Source organism: Berghia stephanieae, chromosome 15 (assembly GCF_034508935.2).
Source record: "Berghia stephanieae isolate SIO BIC M18660-M18661 chromosome 15, UCSD_Bste_1.3, whole genome shotgun sequence".
Taxonomy (NCBI): domain Eukaryota; kingdom Metazoa; phylum Mollusca; class Gastropoda; order Nudibranchia; family Aeolidiidae; genus Berghia; species Berghia stephanieae.
In genome coordinates this window covers 241,465-252,683 of record NC_088374.1, presented here as the reverse complement: position 1 = coordinate 252,683, position 11,219 = coordinate 241,465, and the positions used below count along the sequence as shown (strand labels likewise).

Below are 11,219 nucleotides of genomic sequence, written 5' to 3'. Positions count from 1 at the left end.
CTAAATCATCATTATCCTTGTATGTAATCATTATAATATAATAAACAGTTATATGATATATAATAACATAGCTGTATACACGTTATAAGAATGTGGAGTAAACGCGTACAACACCCGTTTTAGTCTCATGATAAATAAATATAAATCGAAAATGTGTCCCATCATCATTATCTGGTGTCACGTCGGAGAAATATTGTTTCTTCCTCCCCTCTCCCTCCTCAAATAAATAAAATATAGCCATACCAATCAATGTTTTACATTAAATTCTAATTGCATCAATTCGGTCACCTGAATACATTACAGTTTCCGGACAATGCGACACATTTTACAGACAACAACCTATCTCTATAAATTTAAAGGAAAATTCTTCACAGTGTTCTATTTTTGTTACCACCAAATTCACTGTAATCATCTCCATTGCTCCGATATAACACCAATTTATAACGACGGGGCACTAATTATGATTTATCCTAGATATTGGATATCTAGACAAATGAAAGGGAAACAACTCAATGGTTTTTAACTACTTGTTGATATACATTGATTATCTCCCTCCTTTAAGTAAAACAAGATTTTATGTCAAAACACAGAAAAATAAATTAAGTTAATTTCCGTTCTAAACCTTAGTAGATTTTATAGAATTTCTAACAAAGACAAAGAGAGAAAAATAAATAAGAAAATTATAATTCTCCCCGGCTTTGGAAGACTTTTTATTTATCTGGTTTCAGTTTATTTCATTGTAATTAAAGTTTTTTAAAAAAATAGAAGCATTTTTTCCTCTCTGAATCGCTGAATGTGATTAATAGGATGTTTTCCGTATAATTTTAGAAGATTAGAAATATTTGACATTTGTGTAACGTGACAATACCTCCCACTGTTTTGATCTGTTTATATATTACGCAATGTCCAAAAAAGGTACTTAAAGTGTTTTATAAAGGGTCCCTGGTCAACATCAACACGTGACATGATGAACGAAACATGACGCCTATTGGGAGATTTTCCAATTATTTTTTTTCCAATGGGAACGTTCTTAACGGCCAGGGTATCATTTTACACCTGAGTAAGGTGAGATAACGTAAGTAATGATTCGGTTCCCAAGGACTCAACTGTGCATCGAGCTCATTAAATAGCCCACTGACTTAAACAATAGATAATTGCGTAATTAGTGATTCAAGGCTAGTCATATTATGACATTATTATATGCTATATTTCTCTAATTATCACATACTTTATATAGAGATTATTATACAGACGTAATTAGGAATTCAATGCTAGTCTATAACATTATTATATTCTACATTTCTCTGATTATAACACACTTTATATAGAGATTATTATACAGACGTAATTAGGAATTCAATGCTAGTCATATGACATTATTATATGCTATATTTCTCTGATTATAACACACTTTATATAGATATTATTATACAGACGTAATTAGGAATTTAATGCTAGTCTATAACATTATTATATGCTATATTTCTCTGATTATAACACACTTTGTATAAAGATTATTATACAGACGTAATTAGTAATTCAATGCTAGTCATATGACCCTATTATGTGCTATATTTCTCTAATTATCACATACGTTATCAAACATTATATCAAAATGACAATGAACCACTCTTATCCACTCCACCCCCCCCCTCACCCCCCCCCCCCACCCCCATCAACCTATTTAGGGGTCATAGAACGTCATTGAAGTAAGGCCTTTTGTTATCACGTGATTTCTATAACAATGTGATATTGACTGTCCTTGAAAATCATCTCTTGGTTACACGTCCTATGTCAATATGTTGGTTTATATCATGTATGAATCAGATTTTCTGTAATATAAGTGTTAGTTTATATTATATTGTTACCAGATATTGTAATCAAAGGTACAGATATTATATTTTTAATTGTTGTCAAAGATCTAGACGAGACTGTGAAATTGTCATAGACTAGATACAGATAGAGATACAGAATTATACATATATAGATTTATTTATCTATTATCTATCACTGGTTCCCCCACACCCTCCCTTATTACAAATATCTAAGTCAGTCGTATTACTATCTGTGATGCCTAATGAACTCAAAAAAGAAACAAAAATCAGTAATTATTATTTTAATCAGGGTGAGATAAAATGTAAGTCTTTTGTAAAGAATACCGTGGGGCGGGGAGATTCAATTCATTCTATTTATATAGATGGATAAGTTAATTAGACATTATTGAGAAGTATAAATTAGTCAAGGCGACAATCGGACGACTTTGTAATTGAATATCCACAGTCTCATCTTTAAAATGTTTCTGTATCTTTAATATATCTTTTCCACATATTTCTATGTCGGATATTGAAACAAATCTGAATTCAGAGGCAATTTTGTGGGGTCTACATGGAAGTGATTATAACTTAATTGGGACTGGTCAGTTGAGTGTACCCTTTCCCATGACCTTTTGGGATATTTAGCACTTTTATAAAATTGAATAATCCTTTTTTCAGATAAAAACACAAGTTATAACACATTTCAGTGTCGCCTTCACAAGTTATGGCCGTTTAAACGTCATTGAATTCATTATTTCCATTTTTATAGGTTTTTAAAATATTTTTTTGTGACGTGTAGACCGGTTTTAATGTTTAGAAATTTTAGTTGTAATAATTATCAGAAATTGTATTGTGAGTCTAATTTATCATTGAAAACGAATCCTTTATAAATATGTATTAAAATCCATCCATTTATACATGTGACTGAAATACGGTAAAACAATGTTAGGCGTCAATTTCCCCACAAAGCCAATACGAAATACTAAACTCTCAATTGCTTTTTTGATGGTGGTGATTTGATTACCTATATGTACTCGTATGGTTTGTTTTGAAAATGAAACTAATGAAGAAAGAATAATTTAAGTGCCTTTTATAAAAAAAACAAGAATTTCTCACCATGGACAATTTCTCTAAGAACCAAGACACAGCCTTTGTCAAGGTTGCATAGAATTGCCTTCAAAGCCTCACAGTTAAGCCTAAAATCTACATAAAGACACTTCATTACTTATAGAAATACTTGTATTCGGTGTCATATCTGGGGCTTTGAAATAAACACTGTAATTGTGTACAAGTAATTAAAAAATAATTGGAATCTACCAGATTTTCTACCTAAAGTAAAATAGAAAATGTCCGCGAGTTTGGGAAGGGTTTTGTCTCCCACCGCTCTGAAATGGCTTTGAAACGTGATATCATTGTAAACAGATGGTCGTCAAAGTTTATTTTAAGGTATCAATATATCTTATAAATTATAGTTGTGTAGTAGTAGACACATGTTTGATTCATCAATGGTGACAGGCGACGTGTACATATAAGCAGGTCTGACATCCGAACACAATTTTGGGCCTAGTTTAACATTGTTGTTTTGGACAAATATTTCTTGAGAGTTCCATTATATCAATTTGCCCAGAATGGATCGGGTTATCAGACCTGCAGTTAAGTGTACTTTGTTACACAGTATGGATACGTTGTGGGTTAGATCTTCGTGTGTGTAAGACTTTACATTTAAATGGATCAAGTGCTCTTTGCCAATGCTCTACACATTTGGAAATAACCCATGGAGGTGATATGTAATAAAGTAAAATAAAATGCATGTGCTTACTGACGTAGTTCACCAATCTTATGTCCTCTTCAAATTGGCTGATTGTGTTTTACATTTAAATCCGTGGGTTTTTTATCAAAAAAAAAAAATAAATAATTTGGTCACAGCTGACGTTTCTGATAAAACTCTCGCCAATAACTTGACGGAATTCAATTAAGTACGTTTATATCATTTCCTTTACATTAACTGTTATTAATATTGTATATCATCTTTGTCATTTTGTTACTGTAAATATTGATTATCTCATATACTTGACATTGTATAATATTTATCTCTTTTAAAACAAATATTCTTTTTTTCATATTTCATGTTATAATAATCAGAACTGATAAACAGATCACAATCATTATATTTACCATCACCAAGGCTATAACACAATTTACCATTTCCAAGACTATAGGAATTTACCACAACCAGGATTATAACAACTCACCATCACCAAGACTATAACAATTTACCACAACCAGGATTACAACAACTCACCATCACCAAGACTATAACAATTTACCATTTTCATCACAACAACCATAAATCACCACGACTATTAATACTATCACCATCACAACTCTCAATAAAACAACCACAAATCACCATCAACAAAAATACATCTACAACAGAAACGGACACTGTAATCGCCTTGGTCATCCACAAATGACCAAATTCCAACATGGATATCATCATATTTTATTAGCCAGTCCCACCTCTGCACCCAATAACTACAGCCATTATAAAGTATCTTTTTAACTTTCAAAGTTATATTCAACTTACTTATCTACCATTCATATACAGAATTATATTAAACATTTCCCCACTGAAACTAACTATGGTCGTGTGTTATTTATTTCATATTTAGATTACCTCTTTCTAACAAAAACAGTCAAACATCATTATCCAAAATGAAATATGGCCAAGTCAGATGTGTGGGTTCACACGTATCATCAAAACTATTCGTCTAGAAATATTACTTCCCTTCCTTCAAGACCTGCTTGAACATTCATTTCTATTTGTACCAGATTTCTCCAAAAAATTGAGTCTTCGGGGTTATTGAGTATATATATATATATATATATATATATATTATATATATATATATATATATATATATATATATATATATATATATACATATACCACATTATGCCGACTGAGGACGTGGACGAAAGCCACAGAAACGAACGTCTTGGCCATATAATGTGAGTGACAATTTATATATATATATATATATATATATATATATATGCGACTATGTGGTCTAGTGGTATGACACTCACTTTCGGATCGGAAAGTGCTGGGTTCGAGCCTCGCGCTCGGCGCATAGTTGAGTCCTTGGAAAATGCTCTTTATTCACATTATCTCACCGTACTCAGGTGAAAAATTATAAGCATCTGGCCGTTAACAGCGTTGCCTTTGTCCGAAAAATTGTAATATCGCCTAACAGGCGTCATGTCCCGTCCGACATGTTAAATATTTATGTTAACCATTGACCCCATGTAAAACGCTTTGGGCACATTTTGTGGATATTGCGCTATACAAAGTACAATAATATATATATATATATAGGTGTTATTTTTTATTACTACTCCATAAGAATTAGAATAGCTTAAAAACTACAAGTGATAGAAACATCTATTTTTTTGCATTGTTTTTCAACACAATTCAAGCTTTTGAGGTGAAAATGTCAAGAAGATGCTATAACCCGATGAAATAAAGTCGATATGTACATATATACAGGTCTGAGAAACGAACTCTTTTATGGGCCTAGTTTAACATTGTTGTAATGGACTATATTTTTGTACCATTTGTTGAGATTTCCATTACAACAATGAGTCCTTGAGGAATTGGGTTACCAGACCTGCATATATAAGGACATGTCGAATACACTCGCATTCTTTTTTTTTTTTTTTGGTTAAAAAAAGAGAAATTTGTTTCAAGCGAATTTTTACGCAAAAATAGGAAGAACAGATAAAAACGAGTCAAAGCATGGCTTGTGTCAAATTTATGTTTTGTATCTTGTTTACCTGAGGAAGGACAATGGCCGAAACGTCGTTTGCTTTGTGTTGTTAACTTAAATGAGTCACATATACTTACTTGATTTTTCTCTCTACTTTAGTGGCTCATTTTGACACCTCAAGTTTTTGGTTCTGTATTGTAAAGGCTTATATCATCTTCTCGAAATTTTCACCACAAAAAATATACTTGAATGGTCAAGAAAAACTACTTTCTAAAAACTAGATGTTTCTATCATTCCTAGTTTTTAATCTATCTTAATTATTTATAGGGTAGGAATTTTTTCTCTTCAAAAATCTCCCTGTACACCGATTAAATCTCATTATTTTTTTTTTTCGAAGTTTGATAATTTTTTTGAGCTTTTGTATGGCGCAATATTAACTGAACGTGCTCAAGGCGCTTTACAAGGTGTCCCTGGTCAACAGCAACACTTTGCACGTAGGACGAGACAAGACGCCTGTTAGACGATATTAAATTTCGGACAGAGACAACGCTGTTAACGGCCAGGTATTCATTTTACATCTGAGTACGTTGAGAGAATATGAGAAAGTAGCATTTTCCAAGGAGAGAGAGAGAGGGAGAAAGAGGGGAGAAAGGGAGAGAAAGAAGTGAGGGGGAGAGAGGGGGAGAGAGAAAGGGACAGAGAGAGAGTGAGAGAGGGAGATAGAGAGGGAGAGAGATGGGAGAGAGAAGGAGAGAGAGAGAAGGAGAGAGAGAGAGGGAGAGAGAGAAAGGGACACAGAGAGAGAGAGGGAGGGAGAGAGAAGGAGAGAGAGGGAGGGAGGGAGAAGGAGAGAGAGAGAGGGAGGGAGAGATGGCTAGAGATAAGGGGTTAGAAGGAGTAATAGAAAAAGGGTGAGAGAGAGGGGGAGAGGGAGGGGAGTGGGAGAGGGAGAGAGAGAGCGAGGGAGAGTGAGTGAGTGAGAGAAAGCGATGGAAAGGGAGAGACAGAGCGGGAGAGAGAGAGAGAGAGAGGGGGGGAGAGATGGCTAGAGATAAGGGGTTAGAAGGAGTAATAGAAAAAGGGTGAGAGAGGGGGGGGGGAGAGGGAGGGGGAGTGGGAGAGGGAGAGAGAGCGAGGGAGAGTGAGTGAGTGAGAGAAAGCGATGGAAAGGGAGAGACAGAGGGAGGAGAGAGAGGGGGGGGGGAGAGCGAGAGAGATTGCTTTCCCAAATTGGTTTCGTGATATTGATATTATTGTTGTTTGGTTTGTTTGTTTGGGGTCAATAAATTGGCCTTCATTATCATTAAACCACACACACACACACACGCGCGCGCGCACACACACACACACACACACACACACGCACATAACATATTGATAAGTATATGTATTCTTCAACGTGGTATTCAAAAAGTATTAAACAAAAATGAATATAACAAGGAATAATATACATCGCGTTTCGGACTCAAATCCCTGCCTCAGCCTTAACTGATTTTTGTGAGAATTTGAGCTTTTTTAAATAGGGCAACATCCACGAAACGTGCTCAACGCGCTATAGAAAGGGTGACAAGCCAACAGCAACACTCAACATAGAGAACGAGACCTGACGATTGTTAGATGATTACATTGTATTGTTTGGTTTTTTTTTCGGACGGTTAACGCCAAGGTACTCATTTTACACCTGAGTACGATGAAAGGCTGTGAATAAAGAACGTTTTCCAATGACTCAACTATCTATTCGCCTCTTGGGACTCAACCCCAAACCTTTCGAATCCAAAGGCGAGAGTCAATCACTAGACCACATAGTCGCATGAAAATAGTATTAAAACACAAAGAAAAACAGTTCAATAGATAGTGTGCGCTTGGCTAAGAAACTCACCACATTGCCACCCGGAAGTATGACGGACTAACACACAAAACTATGTGTAACCTTGAAGGTTTATAGTCTGGTTAATACAGTTTGGTGAGAAATACTCAGAAACGCGGATGGCAAAGAAAAAAAACAATAACAAAGACCCGAGTGACGTCATCTTCGATCTATTTGATTTACAAAACTTAAAAAGTAACAAATAAAATGGATATAACATTCGTTCAGAACTAGATCGGCATGAACCATTTATAGATACAAATACATTCTGCGGTACCCCTTTAGACAAGTTCCAACCAGTTTCACCTAGTTTCATAAACGAGTTGATAAAAAAAGCCCCCATTAAATCCTGCGACCTTGACCCCTACCAGCACAGCTTTTGGCCAGCTCCATCGATACATTATTACCATCCATTACATCAATCATAAATACATCCATACTGACTGGCGAAGTTCCATCGTGCTTTAAAAGTGCCCTGTCAAACCACTTCAGAAGAAACCATCACTGGACCACAATATATCAAACAATTATCGTCCTGTATCAAATTTACCTTTTTTGTCAAAACTTTTGGAGAAGGTAGTTCTTACACAATTAACATCTCATCTTAAGAACAACAGTTTGGAACAACCCTTTCAGTCAGCCTACAAACATCAACACAGTACTGAAACGGCGCTTCTTAAAATCTTTAATGACTTGTTATGTAATGCTGATGCTAACAATATCAATGTATTATGTCTTTTAGATCTTTCAGCTGCCATTGACACCATTGACCATGACATTTTGTTAAGAAGACTAGAAAATACGTTCGGCATAAAAGGAATTGCCCTTAAATGGTTTACATCATATTTACAGGATCGATGGCAGACTGTCGTGGTGAATGGTGTTCAGTCAGAACAAGTTTTACTAAATTTTGGAGTGCCACAAGGCTCTGTTCTTGGCCCTGTCCTTTTTACTGTATATATGCAGCCCCTTTCTAGTGTGATATCCAGATTCAATCTGAGTTATCATTTTTATGCAGATGATACGCAAATATATGATTGAGCACCTCTTAGTAATTTACATTTCTTAATACAACGAATTACGAGCTGTTTTAATGAGATTAAATCTTGGATGTACCACAATAAGTTAAAATTAAATGATAGTAAAACTGAGATTTTAATGTGTGGAAGGCCGAGTATCCTTAAACAGGCAAATAAATCACCTATTACTCTCGGAAATAGCACAATAGAATTTTCAAATAAAGCAAAAAACCTTGGCGTCATCATTGAATAAAGATCTTTCCATGACAAGCCATGTGAATAACACCATACAATCTATGTACATAGAAATGAAAAAAATAAGCAAAATTCGTAATTTAATACCGAAGCATATACAGAACTTTTAATTAATTCCCTGGTTTAATCTAAATTGGACTATTGTAACTCCCTTTGGGCGAATTTAGCTAAAGACAAAATTAGCAAACTTCAGGTTGCTCAAAATAGCGCAGCCAGGCTCATTGTACGCAATAACAAAAAATACCCGTCAGCAACTCTTCTTCTCCGTGAGTTACATTGGCTTCCTGTGGAAAAAAGAGTTGCCAAAAGATTTGTACTGTTGTCTACAAATCCCTGAGCACGAACAGTCCCTCCTATATTAAATAACATATATGTCCCCAATAGAAACTTGAGGTCAAGCAATGACCGATCAATCCTTGTCAAACCTAAGCAATTGCGTAAAATAGGTGAACAGTCTTTTCAATTTTCGGCCCCCCATTTTTGGAACTCTCTCCCATCACACGTGAGATGCTCGGATTCGTTGACAACGTTCAAATCTCGCCTAAAGTTTTATCTTTTTACGTCATAATGTTGCAATATTATGTTCATATTTTGTTGTTGTTAAATTGAATTCGTATCACGTTTCCTTCACACTTGTCTCACTGTAATATGTTTTGTTTTATATCACTGTAAAGCGCTTAGAGCCTGTGACAACGGGGTAAAGCGCTATATAAATGCCATTTATTTATTTATTTATATTAGAACACATCAGCTTCAGGAAATCAATAAGACATCAAAAACAGAACGTTTTGTGTTCAAATCCCTTCTTCAGGCTCACAAGCCTAACTCCGAAACCAGAAATAAATATTTGACAAAGAATGTACTTGGCTAGACTGTTTCTCTGCCATATAGATAGTGTGCGCTTGGCTAAGAAACTCACAACATTGCCACCCGGAAATACAACGGACCAAGACAGTAATGTGTGTGTAACCTTGAACTTTTATAGTCTGAATAATTCAGTTAAGTAAGAAGTATTCGTAAAAAAACAATAACAAAGACCCGAGTGACGTCAACTTCGTTGTATCCATAGATAGAATGTAGTTGACATTACTCGGGTCTTTGTTATTGTTTTTTGCCATCCGCATTTATGATTTCTCACTCAACTGTATTAACCAGACTACAAACGTTACATATATGTTCATGGGTCGTTCCTTTATATTTCCGGATGGCAATAAAGAGCTAACAAAAAGATTTATACCCTACAGTAGGGCAAAAAAAGGGGGGGGGGAAGATTCACACCCAACTTTTTCAGTTTATTGTCATAAAGTTGATATTGATGAGGTGAACACAAATACCGAATACTAATATCCCACAGCCATTCACACTTGGATTCTGTACAAATAACATTTAAAAAAGGAACGATACTTCATAAATCTTTTTTCAGTAGATGTCTCATTGCTGCAGCGATATAAGAGACATGAGGACAGAGACAGCGATAGAAGCCGACTTTTCCTAGGAAACGCATCAATTCTCGTCTATTTCTAGGCACATGGAAATTCATAACATGTGAAATCTTGCCTGAGGTTGGTCGGACGCGTTCATTTCAGAGTTCATGTCTCAGATATGTCACAGTTTCACACCCGATTGTCAATTTGTCCATATTAATGACGATGTAGTCATCCAGAATTTTGAAAACGGCCACTAGATGTGCCCCATGATCCTCCCACGTCTCAGAGAAAATGACGATGTCGTCAATATAGACCGCTGGAAAGTTATCTGATTCATACAATATATTATTAAGGCGGTGCTGAAATGCGGCGGGTGCCCTGGCCAAGCCGAATGGAATGACGTTGTATTCGGAGAGCCCAAATAGGTGACTGAGACTGTAAGATGTTTGGAGTCTTGTGAAGTAGCACTTGAGATATCCAGATTTGAGATCGATGACACTTAGCATTTTGGCTGATGAGACGTTGTCGTTGACGTCATCAATACTTGGAATGCGACCGTTTCGTTAAGTCGTCGACAGTCCACAATACGTCTCAGCTTTCTTTGCCTTTTTTTATAAACGGTGATGAATATTGACTTCGTGTTGAAGAACGTTGTCGTTTAAATGTTTGTTGAGTTCTCTTTTGAGAATGATTTTCTTTGCCGAGGGCAATCTATGGTAGGTCGGTTGGATAGGTTTCACAGATTTACGTCTGATGTCACAGGACGGAAGAAGGGAGACACGGGGTTCATCGGATCAAAGGTCTCGATGCCGGGTGAGAATAACTCTCACATCGTCTTGCACTTTGGGTCAGAGATGATTCAGGTGGCTGTCCATTCGATCCAGGTATTCCCATAATTTTCTGAAGTCAACTTCAAATAATGGTTTGATTAAATTAATATGGAGGACTTCTTTCTTTTTCTTTATGTCCGGAGTTTGAATCAGGTAATTTGTATCGCTGATTTTTTTCTAGTATTTTGTAAGGGTCTGAAAATTTGACCTTACAGTGGTGGTAATTGGTAGGGAGGA

At 35.6% G+C, this 11,219-nt stretch overlaps 1 protein-coding gene across 1 annotated transcript in view; it reads left to right on the top strand.

The window, feature by feature from the left end:
• LOC144960238 (uncharacterized) overlaps positions 1–4,450 on the top strand; it is a 105,905-nt gene extending 101,455 nt beyond the window's left edge. The window contains exon 15 of the mRNA XM_078893245.1: positions 1–4,450. This exon is cut by the window's left edge and continues 761 nt beyond it. The gene's annotated coding sequence lies outside the window, so the exon portion shown is untranslated.
• The last annotated feature ends 6,769 nt before the right edge of the window (positions 4,451–11,219 follow it).